The sequence below is a fragment of the Rhinolophus ferrumequinum genome, chromosome 2 (genome assembly GCF_004115265.2).
Source record: "Rhinolophus ferrumequinum isolate MPI-CBG mRhiFer1 chromosome 2, mRhiFer1_v1.p, whole genome shotgun sequence".
NCBI classification, from domain to species: Eukaryota; Metazoa; Chordata; class Mammalia; order Chiroptera; family Rhinolophidae; genus Rhinolophus; species Rhinolophus ferrumequinum.
Genome location: NC_046285.1, coordinates 41,437,453 through 41,454,678, shown reverse-complemented (window position 1 = coordinate 41,454,678; position 17,226 = coordinate 41,437,453). Strand labels below are relative to the sequence as shown.

General features: G+C 35.4%; 1 protein-coding gene across 1 annotated transcript in view; it reads left to right on the top strand.

Annotated features, from left to right (window-relative positions):
* Nucleotides 1-334: 334 nt before the first annotated feature.
* The window catches only part of ZBTB20 (zinc finger and BTB domain containing 20), a 755,626-nt gene continuing 738,734 nt past the window's right edge, over nt 335-17,226 (top strand). The window contains 1 exon segment of the mRNA XM_033135553.1: nt 335-426. The gene's annotated coding sequence lies outside the window, so the exon portion shown is untranslated.

Sequence of the window (17,226 nt, the reverse complement as noted above, 5' to 3'; positions counted from 1 at the left end):
AAACCACTGACCTCTCCAGACTGGGCGATATGCGGGGGTTGGGGGGTGATGGAGTGGGAAGAGTGTTGACCAATCGCCTGTTAACAGTTCGCTGAGCGAAGTTTCGGCGCCCCAATAACTGTTTGAGATAGCGGATTGGGCCTCTTCTAGCCCAATCGAAGGCGGAAGAGATGAGGGAAGAGGAAGATGGGGGCGGGGACATGGGAGGGGAGGAGGAAGAGTGCATTTTGTTTATGGGCGGCAACCTCACGAGGAGCGTCCCATTCTTATAGGCTCACTGAAGCCAAGAATGGCATAAGAGCAACCCAATAGTGGGGAAAGACAGAGGGTTCGCGGCGTGAAGCGCCCAATGTGGACCTTCTACCGAAGAAGTAAGGGCGGGGGAAGTTTAGGAGTTGAGGAAAGAAGATTAAAGAGCGCGAGGAGGTAACGCCAAAAACTCTAATTTGTTGTAGGGCGGGCGGGAGGGGTGTGTGCGTGCCGAGGGGGATGAGGCGTCTGCGAGGCGCTCAGAGTGGGGGGCGGCGGGACGAGAAAGGAGGGGAGCAGGGTGAGGTTGGGGAAGCGAGTTTGAGAGGCGAGCCCGCGAGCTGTCGGCCGGCCGAGCGCGCGCCCCTGCGCCCCGCCCCGCTCGCGCCTCCTCTCCCCGGGCGCCCCTCCTCGCGCCCGGCGGCGGCTACGTCCTCACCCGACCTGGCTGGGAGGGAGGGAGCGCGGGAGGGTCTCGCGTCCCAGGAGCGGGCGGGGCGTCCCGCAGCTGGAAACGTGTCTTTACCTACTTCTCTCTACTCCCTGCGCCTGGAGCTGCCGCTTCCAAGAAGAGGAGCTGAGGGGGACTAGCCTGGGCTCTGGAGCTGCTAGAGGCGCCCGCTTGTCTTCCGCCCCCCTCTCTCCTGGCCCTCCCCTGCTTGCCTTGGCTCTCGCGGTCTCTGGAGCGTCTTCAGAGAACTGGGGGGCGGGAGGTGTCCTGGCCCCAGAGCCGCCGGACGCCCCCGCCAGACCTCGGAGCTGCCCCCGCCTGCTTCGCTGCTTCGACTAGAGAGGAGGGGGCTTGGGAAAGGAAGACACCTTCTTTCTCTCTTTTTAGCACCTTTGGAAACATTAAAAAATGTTTACGCTTTTCAATAGCTGAGATAAAACGATTGGAAGGTTTTTGAAAGTTGAAAAGAATTGCACTCTCACATTGTTCAATGCATTACTATCTGGCTTTCTGGTCCTCTCCCACCACCCACCCCACGCCCCCACCTCCCTGAATCTGTTATCCTTTTTAAGGATGCTGAAAAGGCAGGAGGCAGGGATTTCCCCAAAAGTTCTATTGATAAACACACTTGCACAAACATATGCTAGGTACACACATAAACTATAAACATTAGCTAAAAACACAATATGGCGTATAGCTACACTACCTAGCGCTGTTATCCACTGATCTAACACTGAACCCAATTGAATGGGGTCAGTAGCAGGATAACAGTTCTCTAATAAAAATCTGAATGGAACAGAAAGTAATTCGGTAGCATATGGGTTAAGTACTGTTAACTTTCTAGACATGTGAAAATTGTCTTCATTACTTACCATTAAAAATACCAAAATGTTGCCAAAGTGTAGTTTTCTCATCCCGTGGTCGTGTGTAAATTCCAGCTAATAAAATTAGCGGAGGCACACATTGCCCCAATGTTTTCAAATGAACTTATATCTAAAATTACCATAGTAACTTGAAAATTTTGAAACATAAGTTATAACGATCATTTTGTAAAATTCTATAGCTGTAAATACTAAATTTAAATGATAATCAGTTATTATTGACAAATTCATAGATTTCCTTTCCTACCTGTTGCTCCTAATCCCAAGTATCCTTTGCTGTCACCTGGGAATAGTTAAGATACACCCCCACCCCACACATGGAAATTTGACCAGTCCAGATTTGTCTGTTTTATGTATTTATGCTTTACAACTAGGTGTTTTTATATTTCTAGGAAAAGAACAACAAAAAACCCAAAACAATTGCATTGATTTTTCATGAATTTGTTTGCTCTTTCTCATTCTTATTCAGAATGTTATCAAAGTTGTCCTTGCACATGTAGTGCATGGTATCACGGTGCCCTCGGGAATAGTCTTCTCAAGAAAGCTTTTGGAATTGTCCTTGAAAAATTGCTGATGTTACTCATTGTTCAGTGCTCAAGGTTTAATTCCAAAAATGGGGATTTTGAGTTCCATTGAACTCAATTTTGGAGCACTTTACGCTTGAGGAGATACGGTGCTCAAATAAACAGCTGAGAAGAAAAGTGAGTTTTTTAGAAATGTATTAGCTGCTCAGTGAGTCCAGCAGTTGGGATATTTTTGGTTTTGTGATTTCAGAATATAGGGCTTTTGTATATGATGAGCAGGTGACAAGTTCACTGGCTACCAGCCTTCAAAGCAAAACACCCTTTCATGGTGAGGTCCTGATTTTAACCGACTAAAAAAAGAAGTTTAAGACTAAAAATGGTCAGATTTTATCCATTTCCAGGAACAAGCCCTTATGCTTACCTGTATAGTCCCATTAAAATGCCAGTATTTTAAGATTACAAATACTACACCAAGAAAATACAGGTGTACACTGACTAGCTACTAAAAGACAATATGCGTTTTAGAATAGTAGAGGAAGAACTTTCATGGAAGAGTTATAATTTGGAATGTGTGTGTATGTTTAGAACTACTAGTTGATACGATGCCAGTTTCCTATGTAGTTAGGTCAGAAAGTTTTTGAGACCCACAAATACTCTACTCTTGCTGTCAAATTAATGCGATTTGATTGCTTGATAGAGGAATAAAAGTCTAAGAAAAAAGCCACTTTAAATGAGTTGTCTGTATCTCAGTAGTGAGTCTTTAGAAGACTTTCTCACCAAATTGGACTTCCTAGAAAAAGGCTAGGCTACACTGAATAATTAGGTCAGTTTAGAAGAGCAATAAAAGATAGGACTAAGTTCCTGTAAAGGATCTAAAATTTATAAATGAATTACAAATTATTCCAAATATTTTAGAATGAGTGGTAGGGAGAGACTTCTTTAAAACATTTAGAATACAAAAGTGGAGCTTGATGGGCTCTGCTTTATTCTCTGAAATAATCATGTTTTTCTGAAATGGATGTTTAAATTCAAGAACTTGTTCTAGACAGTTTTATAGACACTTAGGAAGTAACAGTGAACAAGAAATAAAATTATCTGCCCTGGTAGAGTTTATATTTTAATGTCACACGTGTGCTTCAGATTGTTAGAAGAAATTTTTGGATGGAATTTTAAAACCCAGCTGTTTCTCGTTTTAGGGAATACATTTTGAAAGAGCTTACAGAGTTTGAGGGGCAGGGAGGTGTTTACCAATTGCCAATAATAAGAAAGGAAGAGCTTACTTTATTTCTTATTTTTACTCTTTGTTATTGTCATGAAACATTCTCCATACGTTAGAGTAGGTCTTTGTTTTAAACAAAATAAGGGTTTTCTTTTTATTTTGTTTCAGAATTTTAAGCATGGCTTTGAAATACAATGTTACTCTATAGTAAAAAAAAAAATCTGTCTTGAAATTCACTACAATTCCTATGGAGCTTTTGTTAGCAAATTGTGGTAAAACATGAGTTAGAATATCTTAATTTTTTTAGTTAGAACTTGATTTAGGAATAGATCTGAAAATCAAGTGCCTAAATCTTTTTCAGTTGTGGTTTTATCAAGAGAAGATAGAAATTTGTTGTAATTAATTTATAGGTGACATTAAAGAGAGGAAAAAAAAGAGAGGCCTGCAAAAAAATGCTTTGTTATTTAAACCTTTCTTTCAAACTACAAAAGCATTTGATTGGCACTTCTCTGATTTAATAGACCATTTGTAATGCAAGAGGAACATTACAGAAGATTTTAGCATTACTTTAAATCTAATCATTCAGTCTGTAGGTGTAAAAATCCTAGGTTGCTAACAGAAGGAAACTTGGTGCCTGGTTAAGGGAATATATGATTTAATGGTGAGTTTGTTGCTTCAAGTAGTGGGTGTCTCACCTTTCCAAAACTTAATTCATAGTTCTCAAATAACAAGTTCTGATTTTTGTAATTTCTCTGTCATGGCGAGTCTTATTTTGTTAGCCATATAGACGTTCAGTTCTTAAGTAGGATAACTTTTTTTACACAATCCCTGCACCACGGGTCTTCCTGTCCCCTGCTCTGAAGGGCTTGTATTTCTTTACCTACATTAGATCTTTATTTATGCTAATTTGTAGCATAATCACCTCTTCTAGAAAGGGTACATATTAATGCGCTTTAGAGAACATTGAAGTTGCCTCTGGCTATTTGTATACAGAACTGCCAGCATCTGAAAGCTATAAATAGGAAGATTTAGGAAGAAAAGCAGTGGCTTAACTAATGGAATATATTGTTTTAGCTGAAGTCTTTATTTTAAAGAGCAAAATGGAAGAATGGTAAAATGTTAAAAACTAAGAACTTTTCCTAATTCTGGTGATCTACGTGTGTTTATATGCATGCAAATATATATATGTGTATATATATATACACACATATATATATACACATATATATATGTACAGTTTTTGAATAAAGACATATTTCAGTGCTGGATAAATAATCCCAGTCCTGCCTGTGGTCCTCGACATGGAAGGCATTCAAAGTTCCCAGGTGATTTTAACTAAATCTTTTAGTTACTGAAACTTTGAGCAACATAGAAACACAAGCTAATTAAATCTTTGTAACTTTTATATTCAAAAATAATTTGGAAGATTTTTAAAAGCATTATTATCAAGCAGCCCATAAAATGAATGAAATCTACAGTGAAGACTTCTTCGAACCCTGGATCCACATAATAGGATAGTTGAGAGTTTCAAAAAGACATATTCATAGGGCAAAAGATAAAATCTTGACATCTGTCAAATTTTTATAGTAATAAAATAAGCATGACTAATTCTATTAATATTCATATTTGTAAGGTAAGTGTAAGTATGTGTACAGTGCATTTTTAGTCAAAATTTGGGGTGTTATTGGCTAGACACAGTCATTTCTTTGCCAGAGATACTAGGCTGTGTGAGGGCTAACCATCTGTCAAGTGATAGAGACAAAGAAAGGTTTAATATCCTAGTCTGAAATTTCCACAGACTTGTTTTGAATTGTATTGTCATTTTGTTTTGGCCTTCATACTCTGTGTTGAATATGCATTGGGTCAGTCACCCCACTTTGTTTTATGAACAAACTATTCAAGGTCTGGATAAGGTTATCGTCACAGCTGATATAATCTAGAGGCAAGATAAAATATGTTTTGATTTTGCTTTCATGTAATGATCAAAAACTCACAAGTGGGCCACCCACTAGCAGTTATACAAAAGACTTCAAGCATACTTATTTTCACCCACCCATTCTGAATTTTGAGTGTCTTAATTCTTTTGCTTTATAATTCAAGCCTAGTATATAAAACCCATTTCCTGAGCTGTTTGGGGATGGGGGGAAAGTATCAACAAGAATCCAGATTGCCTGTTTTAGGTACAATATGGTGTGATGTGAAACTGAAACAGCAGATTGGTGAGAAACTTTAGTTTCAAACAAATATAAACTAGTTTGTTCAGTTAAGTCATACACAAAACAGTAGTGTCTATTGACAGGGCAACATTTTTTTTTCCTCAGTAATTTCCACACCATGAGGTCACTGTGGTTCTTTGGGCCAGTAGTCTATTTCCAAGGCATCATATAGGAAAAAGAAACCCTGATATTGCTGATTGTAATGATATACTTGGATATGGCAGGTTGAGAAATTATTTATAGCAATGCTAATTATATCAATAAAAATAGAAATATTAATGCTGTGAGTGTCAAAATCCATTCCTGACAGTATGAGGTAAACAGAACTATAGTCAAACAAAGCAGCCAGCCTGTCTCTACTGTCAGCTCATGAATATGCACTTCAGGAAAAATATACGCATAGTATAGAGAATTGGGTGTACTGACTTAATCTTTTTCAATTACTTTTGACTTTTTAAAAAAGATGTCCTTTATTTCTAATTCACATGATATTAAAATGACTTGGATTTTTAGTTTTGAAATTCTTGGTACCTGTTTTCTTACAGTCATTAGTAAATTCCTAGAGATTTATTTATAGTTAAGTGCTCTAACAATTTAAAAAACCGAACAATACAAAACAAAAACCACTACTACCGTACACGCATACACTCCCAATAAATCTCTGGCTTCCTTTAGACGTTAAGTCCTTTTTCATGGTTTTTATTTAAGAAAGTGCGTAAATTTCCTTTGTTGTTTTCATTACTTTTAGCTTTTAAAATTTTATGATATTTTAAAGTTACTTTCCTAGGAACATAAAATCAAGTAAGTAGAAGTCATTAAATTCAAAGGTTTTTAACTTAAAGGGACATCTAACTTTTCAATCAGTCCCTCATATATTAGAATTAACTCTTTGACTTTATTGCACATTGTCAAAGTCTTAGATGTAGAGTTAGGAGAGATTATTCTAGGTCTGTGGCTGCTACTAATTAGTTGTATGATCTTGGGCATGTCACATAGTCTGTTTGGATCTCTCCCTTAGCTTCTTCATCTTCAGGGTCCCTTTTAGCTCCAACATATCATTACGTTTCCTTCAATTGAATATTTTAGTTTCAGATAATGTTACTGGAAGTGATGTTTAAGGCACTAGGAAACAGTATATGTAAAATATTTGACTTTGCTTTTTACTTTTAGTCCTTGATAAAAGTTTCACTTTATTGATTTTTCCTTCCTTTCGAATATGTCATAGTAAGTGTAAGTATAGATACATAATATTAAGGGCAGATACATAATATTAAGTGCTTATACTCTTTTATAGTTGGTAATTATAATAAATTTATTAGTTTACATAAGTTTTTCACCAACTCACCTTCACTCATGAAGATTTATTGGTAATAGAATTTATAAACATGATTCTTTGCATTTCACACCACATAAAATTGCTTAACTGCGGAAGGCAGGTAATAATATTAACTCGCAGTCATTTTCTAATTCTATAAAATAATACACATCAATATATTTCTTAAAACTAAAAAAGATTTTTGTGCATGTTTAAGCAAAAAATAAATATACTTTGAGTAATCAGGAGCTATCTCCATATAGATCTTATAAAATTGATAATTTTTAACTACTGCATTTGATTTTTGATCCTACATTACATCCATCCAGATATATATTTACATAAGAGATGTCAAAAAACTTAAGAGAAAGAGAAGAGTTTTATTTGAGTCAAACTGATGACAATTGCTGGGAAGCAAAATCTCAATGGATTGAGAAAATGCTTTGCAAAATGTCGGTTTGCAGCTTATTTTATACATAGAATCAAAGGAGAAGGGTTATATGAAATCCATTGGTGGTAGATTAAGGGGGTGGGAGAAAGCAAAGCGGGAGTGGGGGGGGTGGGAGTGGGTGAGGGGGAGATCTGGGGTTGGGATAAAAGTAAATTGGAGAGACAGGTACTTTTTTTACATAGGTGGATACAGGATAGTTAATAGTATACAGAGATGTTAATCAAGGGACAAGAATAATAACGAGAGTCTGTAATTTCCTACCCTGGTCTGGAAAAAGGGATTAACGACATTTGAAGGATGTCATTTTAGGCGCAAAAAGACAACAGGCTCACTTAAGGTGAAGATTGACTTTATGAAGGAAGCTTCAGGCTAAAAATGTGATTTCCCGCCATGGCCCACCTTAGTTACGAATTTTTTTATGCTCACGCTATCTTATGTGGTTATTTTCAGTCTCCTGACCTTGTCAGGTTTAACCTGTGGCCCCATTTCCATCCTCAGACGGATGATAAGAAGACAAAGAAAATTGACTATTTTAATAAAGAATAGTGGAAAGAAGCTGTGGTATTAGGTTGGTGCAAAAGTAATTGCGGTGTTTGCAATTATTTTTAACCTTTAAACCGCAATTACTTTTGTACCAACCTAATAGAAAAGCCTTTACAAATACTTCACTGCCATATATAGAAACAAACAACTGCACACAATTAGTGTGTACCTACTTGATAGGTCTTTAAATATAACGTCAAAGTTTTCATTTGAAATTGAAAATAAAAATTCACTCTCAGTTTCTTTTTAATTGACTCATGTTACTTTTGCTGGTGCGAGTGGTAGTGAAAGACTCAAAACCATCAATCACTACCTATTCACAAATGAAACAGCATTCTGGGGAAAGATACTCTATCCCTGGATCCTCTCCGTTCCCTACACTCAAGCACAGCTCTAAATGTTCTTGGTACTGATCCCAACATTTTGTAAGTCACCTCAGAGACTGTATAGCAAATTCTCCAGTATATTTGGTGATGGTAACCTGTTCTGGCCTTCCAAATGTCTAGCTAATAGAAATGGTAAGACAATTTAGATCAACCTTTGGGCACAAAAGGTGGTATGAGTGCTTCATTGTGTGCAAATAAAGGAAAAATTCTAAGGGATATTTAGAAGGGAAGCTGAGTGTAGACGTAGTTAACTGACACCCAACACATGTACAAAGTATAATAAATATGGTGAATGTTTAAAAAAAAAATTGTTACAGTAAAAGACACATTGCCATTAATCCCCCTCAGAATAATCCCCTTTGCTTTGAACACATCCCATTGTTCTTGCCACTTTCTAAAGCAATTCTGGAAGTCCCCTTTCGTGTTCTTTAGTTGTGCTGTCGTGACTGCCTCGATATCCTGAATCATTTTGACTTTGGGGAAGAGCCAGAAGTCGCACGGTGCCAGATCCGGTGAATAAGGTGGATGAAGACACACTACTGTTTTTATTTGACAGAAATTGCCATATACCAGCGATGTGTGACACGGAGCGTTGTCATGATGGAGGATGATTTACGGCACATTTTCAAATACCTTTTCTCAACTGTAGCTCACACCCAACTGACTGCACCAAACAAGTTGAAACTTGTCACACGCTGTTACTAAAGTTTGATGCACTGCTTCTTGTATTGAAGATGCCAGCCTTTCTGTTGGATGGCACTCGGCAGCAGCTTTCACCGTATTTTGTGATCACAATGGACAGGCTCGTGTCACACGTCGCTTCTGGTATGGCAGTTTCTGTCAAATAAAAACATGGTGTGTCCTCATCCACCTTATTCACTGGATCTGGCAGTGTGTAACTTCGGGCTCTTCCCCAAAGTCAACATGACCATGAAAGGTAAACGTTTTGAATCGATTCAGGACATCAAGGCAGCCATGACAGCGCAACTAAAGACACTCACGAAAGGGGACTTCCAGAACTGCTTCAGAAAGTGGCAAGAACATGGGATAAGTGTTGGAAGCAAGGGGGATTAATGACAATGTGTCTTTTACTGTAATAAATGTTTTTTAAATTTAAACATTGACCGTATTTTTTTATTACACCTCATACTGAGGAATTAATGTAGACTCTTTTCTAAAGACATTGGTGCCAAAAAGACTAGTAAAATTGTTTGTGGGAAGCATAGTAAAAAATTAAAGTGCATTCTGTTCTTGTAATAAACAGTAACAATAACAGTAACAGCAAGAGCAGCCAATATTTATTGACAATTTGCTTTGTACCAGGCATTGGTTATATCTACATTTTCTCAGTTAATTTCATAATCCTATGAGACAAGTACTTTTATACCGTTTCCCCGAAAATAAGACCTAGCCGGACAATCAGGTCTAATGCGTCTTTTGGAGCAAAAATTAATATAAGACCCGGTCTTATTTTATATAAGATCCAGTCTTGTAGTAAAATATAAGACCGGGTCTTATATTAATTTTTGCTCCAAAAACGCATTAGACCTGATTGTCCGGTTAGGTCTTATTTGCAGGGAAATACGGTAATGCCATTTTTAAAGAGATGCTAAGGCTCAGAACGGTTAAGTAACTTGTTCAAAGTTATACCTCCAGTATACAACAGGTGGGAATTCAAACTCAAGTCGAACTCTAGAGAACCTAAAGCTTTTAATCACCACCACATCATACCTCTATTCTGGGATCTTTTTCACTTAGTGCTTGCCCATATTTGTACTGGTAATTTTATTTTAAGAAAGTTATAGTGGATTTGGAGAAGGTTCCAGAAAAGGGCACAAGGTGAAAGGTGTAAGTGGGAGTAATGGTTGCTATGGTAGAGTCTGTTTTTAAAATTTAACTGTTCAGTCTAGAATTACAAATGCTGAGAGAGAATTTGTCTAAAGGTCTTACAGTGGATGAACTGGGTAGCTGCTGCCTGGTTTGGTTCAGTGAACGACAGTGAAGCTCGGTAACATTTGTTAAAGCAGTCTGAGGAAGTCATGACTAGAAGCATTTGATACTGGGAGGACTAAGAAGGTAGAGGTCAAAAAAGAGAACTAAATCTAAGCAGACCAGGAACTAGGGATCATGTAGAAAAAATGGGTGAGGCAGAACAGAAACAGAATATATTTAAAAATGTGGCAAATCCTACAGACTTTGGAAGGCCCTTATGTTATTTGTTGTTTGTGTCCTTATATTTGTTTCAGAAACCAACATCTGGCTTAAATGAGGGCCACCTAAAGTTTGGGATACAAAGACTGCTGTGTTTTTGACAAAATACGTGATCATCAATGCTAGTTTAGAATTAGGCAGTAAGTATAGATGCAAAGAAATGCAATTTAGTACAAAAATGTGTGTGGTAAGCCTGAGAATAGATGTTATTTATTAAGTACCTATTGTGTGCCACTTAATTATGAAATCTGTTTCTGCGGGAATTTATAAGTTGCTGTCTGCTCTCCAGTTTTCAAATACAAGAAAACACCCCTTAGTTTTCCTGACGGTTTGATGGGCAAAATAAATAGTACCTTAATTTAATTTAATTTATGTAATTTAGCTTTTGATCTCCTCCTTCGCACACTTATGGAGTTCTAAACCAAGCTCCACTAGGCTTAAGGTGGAATAGAGTCTAGACTACTCTTATGTAACTTAAACTTTATCACTATACTGAAAGAGATTTATTTTCATTTGATAGGATAAATGTATGTCTATCAGAATAATAGACTCAAATGATCAGCCCTGGTAAAGTCAGTGTATGTAAGTTTGGATTATATTTGGATAGTCAGCATCAGTTAATTAAAAGGGAATTATAGAAACTTCTGAAGTGCATTTTTGTTATTTCAAATAATTTTATTGACGTCAAACCAAGTTCAAACTGGTATGTATGCTATGTATACATATATATTCATACTCTGTTTACAAGGTACTAGAGACTTCCAAAGTTTTTAAGAGATAGTATTCGTTGTTAAGATATATGTATATATGTATATATGTGTATGTACATATATGTATGAGTTGGACCACATGAATGGAGTCAAAGAATAAGGAAATACAAAAGAGCTTTACTATTACTTATATGACTTCATTTTTTCCTTACGACAGTATTTCTAATTTTCTTCAGATTCTTATTTTTATTGCATTAGGAAATATGGTGCAATAATCATTTTGTGTGTTTCAAATGGATACGTCACTAAGAAAAATATACTGTGAAGGTTAGAAAGATGATCAACATTCAGTTTATACATGACACATTTTTTCTTCAGGTTCATTGTCATTGGAACTCTTCTTATTTTGACATCTTATGGTACCTAGTCTTTTTAACAGCTATGTTATTTGTTTGCATCTGAATACACACACACACACACACACACACACACACACACACACACACACACACACACACACACACCCCCCCCCCCCTTTGAAAACTCATGCTGTCAATAATTTTTCTTGTTCTAGTAAAGGGTTGAGAATAAGGCAACACTGTTTAGGGGGTGATATGAGCTGAAAAACAGTATGGAAAAAAATGAACAGTCCAGACCCTTCTGATTCAGATATTTTACATTACATTTGTTGTAAAGTGAATTGCCAAAGTGTATAAAAGCCAAAAATAAATAGTTGTTTTTCTGTAATTTTGTGTTATTATGCATACCTGTTTCAATCTATTATTTGTGTAATGATGAGTTTTATTATGCAAAAATGGGTGCATCCAGTGTAAAGTGAAATTGATTCAGCTTGGTTTTTTATATGCAGTCTAACTGGTGACTCAAATTCTTTGACATTGATCACTCAGAAAAGGTAACATTTAGAATTATACTACACTGAATTGCAGTTCCTTAAGGGAAGGTACCATGTTTTAATAATCCTTAAAACCTTAGTGCTTGGTATTGCACCTGGCACATTGGAGTGATTCAGTGTTGATCAGGCTCTTTTGTAGCTGTCGTAGGAAGATTACTTTGATCCTTGCTTATAAAGCTATCGATTTCCCTTATTTTAACTGGCTCAAATTTAGCATTGTTATAATTATTACCTGTTACAGGCTTTCTCCATACTTTTCTAAGTCCCATTTTTTACACATGCTGGTGATCTTTTCCCCTTTTAGATATTTAATGAAATTGTATCATGGCAGAATTTCCAATAAAAAATTATATTTACTGTGATTCAAAAAAGAAATATGTCAGATATTGTCCCTCAGTGGTAAAGCAAATCTACAATCAGTTCAGGATATTGTGTTGAACAGAGTACATAGAATTACATTACCTAGTGATTCAAGGATGAAACCCAAATTTCATATCCTATATGATTCCTACCTAGGACAGACAACCCACAGTATGTTTTGCACTTAGTAGATTGCAATTGAGATTTTGAACATTCTGTATGAGCTTTATAATTCTTAATAAAGTTCATAAAATTTCACAGAATTTAAAAAACAGACTTTTACTTGTTTCATCTCATTATCTAAGTTGTTGAGAAGTCTAGTCCACTGAAACACTTTAATGTTAGGTGATATATCCTGAGCTCTTTGGAAAAGCAAAAGGTAATTGGGCTGTGAACAACATGATGGGTAATGTCATGTAAACCACCGTGTAGGATGCATGTTTAATTTTTATATAACAGCTGACATACTTTTTCATATTTATAAGACTTGCTAATTAAACATTAGGAAACTTACATGATTGGCCAAGGTCAAAATTTGTCTTTCTATTAGGTTGGTGCAAAAGTAATTGCAGTTTTTGCAATGATTTATAACCTTTTAAACTGCAGTTACTTTTGCACCAACCTAATCCTAACTGAGACAACAGCAAATTGATTTGAACTTGTTTCCAAAACAAAAGATAATTATGTTCTGGAATAATTAAAAACTAGGATTGCATTAATGCTTACAAGTGATTAATAACTGTAGTATATTTTGGGATCTGTATCTAAGAGCATAAAGAGAACATATTGTCATTTTTATGTATTCAGAAATATGTTTTCTAAGAAAAGCATTGATTCTTGGGAATAATTATAATGAAGTCCTAGACACACTCCAGACCCACATACCTCCTTCCCTCAACGTTTTTAAAATTAAGGATTCTGAAAACAAGGTGATCTATGTGTGGCTATCTTCCCCTTTACTTCTAATTCCTAGCTGCCTTTCTGAATCAAATTGCTGTTGACAACTGTGAAAAATTGCCATCACACCTTGGGCAGAAAAACCATGTTTTGAAACTTTTCTACCTTCGGTTGGGCAAGCAACTAGAGGGCAGTACTGGAATCCTGGGATAAAGATCAGAAAACAGGAGACATTGGGAAGAAGAGCTTGAGCTTCTGAGGTCTGTGAATCACTGTGGGAGAAGATCAGTATTTGCCTATTTTACGTATCCAAGGCTCCCCAACTAGCTAAAAAGCCAAAGTAGCTGAATGTGCTGGCTGAGTTTTCTCTGTCCCTGAGGTTGAAAAGAAATAGGACAACAGACATCTTTCTCCTCATGCAGGGAACTAACAGACTGTCTGCCTTTGCTTTTCACTAAGTGTCATACTTATGCCATTTAGGATACCCCAACAACAGGATCTGAGTTTCAGTGAATTATCAATGAAAAAGAATCCATTTAAGGGGACCCAGTAATGAGGGAAAGAGGAAGATCAGGTAGGAAAATCAGCGTAGACACTCCAAGCAACTAGTGTTATTGGCAAAAATAAATGAAATCTGATTTTGCGGGGAAAAAACAGCATTTAAGGAAATTCAAATACAAAAAAGAATTTTAGGTACTAGGAAAAAAACTCAGCTGAACAACTCTGGAAAAATTGAAGGAGAACATCATCACTGTTGAAACAGTGAACTGAAAGAACAAGTGCAAGAAATACATCAAAGCGCATAGATCAAAAGTAAAACACGATGAAATTCTTGAGTAAGAAGGATAAGTCTTGGAAGGTAGTTTAGAGATAAAAACATGAATGATAGGAATTACAGAGGAAGAAATAAGAACAGATGGAGGAGGGGTGTAATTAAATAATAGAAAATTTCTCTGAGATTAAGAGAGATCAGAGTCTGGATTGAAAGAGTGTACTGATTGATGGTCTTGATGGAAGGAAAAGGCACACTTAGGCATATCCTGATAAAAGTTCTGAACACTGAAAATAAATTGAAACATTTTGTAAGCTCCCAAGTAGAAAGAACAAGTTCTGGTAAAGGGGGAAACTTCATATCTGCAACACAGGAAGCTAGAAGATAGTAGAAGCACATGTTCAGTCTGCAAAAGGAAAAATGACGACAATCCAAGAATCTCAATGCTCAGAAAGATATCATTTGCTAGTCAAGGTGGAAGAAATGCATTTAGAGATAATCAACAAGTCAGAGAATATGACCATTATACCCAATTGAGAAAATGCCTAAGAATAGATTATAAGCAAACAACGTGAATCAGAACAAAGTCTTCAAGCTGAGGAAGATGAAGAGGAAAAGGAAATAGTGGTGAATACTGAACATTTATATATATTTGTGTCTGTGTGTGTGTGTGCAATTTTTAAAAGATAAAGGCAGATGGCTAGTAAAAATTAATAAAATAGACAATTTCAGACTTTTGAAATAAAAGGATCATGTTTGCAAAGACATTTTTAAAAGTAATAAACTGTCTCATCAAAACTTAGTTGATGGAGGCAGTGAGAAGGAGGAGAGTAAAAAGAAAATGAATGGTGAGAGATGAGAGGAAAGGAGAAAGAGAAGAGGTGGGGAAGTAAATGTATTCTAAGGATCTCACTTATTTAGGAGAAAGGGAAGTGGGGGACTAGAACCTTTTGATGGTGAAAAACTTGTTTTGCATATATTTACATCTGTTAGAATAAGGAAAGGAAAAGTTAATGCAATAAAACATATAGAACTTCCAGATTAACAAGGAGAAAATAGAATGTAGAGCTACTTGATCAAACAAACAAATACAGAAAAGGGAAACGAGAAACAATAAAGTAAGAACTATAAGTATTTGGAAGATATAAAATTGACCATATCAGTTACTATGTTTACTCTAGATGGACTAAATTCTTCCATTGTACAGAATAAATTATACTCCAATTTCACTTAGAAAATAAATTCAAAATTTCTATATAAAATGTTAGCCAATATCAGCAATAGTTCAAAAGAATAATATGCTAGGACTTAGAAGTTTTTTTGTTTGTTTTTTAAATAGAAACTCAAGCATGATTTAACAACAGGAAGTGTATCAGCGTAATTCATTACATCATCAAGTTAAAAAAGAAAAATCATACATTCATTTCAGTAGATATTGAAAAGTAATTTGACATAATTCAACAGATACTCCTTTCAGAAGTCAGTCAAAATGATAATAAAAGAATTGCTTAAATATAATAAAGTATTTTCATTCAAAGCCAACAGAAAATATAATCTGAAATGGTTAAATCCTAAAAATATTTCAATTAACTTCAGAAAACAGACAAGAAATTATCTATGACAATTATTTAACATTAAGTAGGAAGCTTTAGCAAATGCAGTAGGCAAATGATATAAATAACATTAACATTTGTAGAGAAAAGTTTAAAGTGTCTTTTTGGCTGATATGATCTTACCTAAAACATTCTAGAATTCTAATTTAAAAATCTAGAGAAATTAGAAAAACAGGTAAGGTAGTTGGGTAGAAGATAATTAATGCAATTCAACAGCTTTTCTCTGGAAATAACAGGCATCTAGGAAACTTTTTCTATTAGGAAAAATTATTTCCCATAAAAACACAAATTACAGAATGCTTAGTAATAAAATTATCAAGAATGATATAGGACCTGTATGAATAAAAAAGGTAATATCTTATTAAAAGCCATAAAATAAGATCTGATTGAAGAAAGCACAAATTATGTTTTTGAATGGGAAAACAATAGCCAAATGTTAATTTTTCCAAAGTTAATATATGTAATGCAATTTCAATTAGATTCTCAATGGGGATTTTTTTTTTTTTGAATTAGACAATGTTATTTTTAAATTACATGGAAGATTAAGTGCTGACAAAAGGCAAGAAAATATGAAAAAGCAGTGAGGAGGGACTTGCATTATACATACTAGAACATATTATAAAGCCAGCTAATCAAAACAATATAGGAATAGGCAAACAGATCCATTGAACAGTTTAGAGAATGCTAAAACAGATGACAATTAAGTTGGAAAATGAATGAACATTTAATTAATGGGATTGGCATAACAGGATATCTTTGTGGGAAGAAAATGAAATTATATTCTCATTTTGTACATCATACAAAATATTCTAAGATGAAAGGCTTAAATGAAAATATAAAATAAAAAACTTGCCAAAAAATCTAAGAGCCTATAAATTTTTTAAACAAGTGAAAATCGAGAAAGTTTAGAATAACAGCTTAATTGATTACATAAAAATCAAAACTTTTATATAAAATAATATAATAGAAATTATTAGGAAAATAGAGATTTGGAAAAGTGTGATGCATATTAACACAAAAGGTTAATAATACCCAATAGCTCTTAGCTATTGTTAAGAAAAAAGTTATCAATCAAACCAATTGTAAAAGGAAAGGACAATTCACAGAAAAGCATACTATTCGTTAACACAAGAAGACTAAAATTTACTAGTAATTAAGGAGATTCAAATTTAAGTAAAGATATTGTGTCTTAGCATTAAAAAAAAATGTTATAGTGTTATGGGTTTAACATTTATTGCTAGTGGTCATGTGTGGAAAAGGGACCCTTATTTGTTACCAGTGGAAATATATTTTAACTTTTTTGAAATGCATTCTGGTAACCCCCATTAAAAATTGCAATTCGTAATATCCTTTGATTTGACAGTCTCATTCTTGGGACTATATCCCATAGAAATATACGTATTGATATTTAAGGACATGTATTTTTTGCTTTTAAAGTTGTTATAGCTCGTTTGTAGTGGTAAAATGGGGGGGAAGTATTATAATTCCATTAGTAAGGTAATGCTAATAAATAAT